The sequence below is a fragment of the Aplysia californica genome, unplaced genomic scaffold, assembly GCF_000002075.1.
Source record: "Aplysia californica isolate F4 #8 unplaced genomic scaffold, AplCal3.0 scaffold00315, whole genome shotgun sequence".
Classification (NCBI taxonomy): Eukaryota; Metazoa; Mollusca; class Gastropoda; order Aplysiida; family Aplysiidae; genus Aplysia; species Aplysia californica.
The window spans coordinates 476,006-477,941 of record NW_004797585.1 but is presented as its reverse complement, the minus strand read 5'-3'; positions in this window follow the sequence as shown (position 1 = coordinate 477,941).

Here is a 1,936-nt window from a genome sequence, read left to right as displayed (position 1 = left end):
TAACTTTGTCAGATCGCTTTTCAGTCACCAGCGTTTCGAAGCTCTTATGACTTGTCTTAGGTTCGATGATAGACTAACAGTGACAGGTCGACAAGAAGAGCAAAAGATGCCCTGGCTCCTATCCGTGAGAAGCAGCCTGAGCATCTGGAAAGAAAAGCAACAAGTTGCAACTTTGTCCTCTTTGAAGGAAGACATAAAAGTCTCACATCAGAGCGACAAGCGCAGGAAATACACCTGTTCACAAACGCCAACAAAAAATCTGCCTGCCCGGATTGTATGTCTTTAAGTCATTTAATGCATATGCTGAAACTCTAACATTGCAGCGTCATCACCGTCATTGCCTTTCTCACTCTGCACCAGGGTATAGGCCACGAACAAACACTTTCCATCTATCTCTATCCTGGGCTCGCCTCTTGATGTTATCCCGTGTCTTCCCACTTTCTGTACATCAATTTCTGCGACTCTTCTCCAGGTTCCACGCGGTCCTCCCATTTATCTTTAATCCTGTGGATTCCTATTCTTCATTTTCTTTGTTATTCAGCTGCCTGACTTCCTGAGAGTATGTCCAATTAATCGCCACCGCCTTCTTCCTACTTCTTCTCTGACCGGGATCTGTCTTGTTTTCACACTTCCTCATTGGTGACCATGTCTGTCCATCTGATCCTCAGTAACTTTCTTACACACGTTTTCAAGAAAACCTGGATCCTCTTTATACAAGTCTGAGATGCGTTCCATGTCTCACATCCATACAAGTCTGACTTCACACTTGAACTGAAAATCCTCAGCTTTGTTCGAAGTGAGATATCACTGGTCTTCCAAAGATATGAAAGCAGCCTGTGCTTTTCCAATGCTGGACTTTATTTCAGAAGTATATTATGTTTTGCCTCAAGTTCAACATTAAGAATTCTTTTGTACATTTTGAACCCCAATTTGGCAGTAAATGTAGAATATTGACCCGGAAAATAAAACATGTAACATTCTTTTGGCTTCGCTCCAGGTATTGTTTTATAAAGAAAAGGGCAATGCTAATTACAGGTTGTTGATCAGTACCGGGGAGTGTGGGTGCTACGTCACCCGCGTCAGGGGAATTGAGGAATTTTGTTACTTTTTATGTATGGATGCTCAGACATCCAGGACAGGGGAATGTGGCTTAGAATAACGATATTGGGAAAGGGATAATCTATATTGTGTCTACAGGGACGTATGTAAAACTATCATTCACGGTTCCGGTTGTATCTGTAGCACATGTTAGGTTTCTGTGACGATGGCGAAACATTTTAGGCACGACAACGTGCATAGGAATCCATAGATTTGTATTACGATATTCTAGATCATGCACTCTGACGACGAAATTTGTATTACGATATTCTAGATCATGCACTCTGACGTATTTCCGATTAACTATGGACTGCACCATTTGACTCAATTTGAGCCAAATGAAGTACAAAGGGGGAAGGGTGCCTTTCGCACTCCTCTATAACGAGACTGATTTCAGATGTGGTGCAGCCTGTGGCAAACATTTTTGGCTGCGAAGTTTATATCAAGAGCACAGAGACCTGCAGCCATGACAGTGCACGGTCTAGCATAACAAATCTATGGCTATGAAATGAATCTAAAAAAAAAAAAAAAAAACAAAATAAAGAACTGTGGATAGCATACAAGATATATGGTCATGTTTATTCATTCTAAAAAAGATAAATTCTACATGATTAAATCATTGAATTGGTTACTTTCATGTCATAATAACGTTCGTTTTGAAGATGGCCGGTTGATGCATCACAATTTGATTAAAATATAAATTGGACGGTATCATTCCCAAAGCGTAACACCAAATGAGGTAATATTACTTTCAAAATTAACAGGGTAGGTAAAGACCCCACTCGCTCCCTCCAAAGAAAAACGCCCAAAAAAGCAAACAAACTATACACCCCCCCCC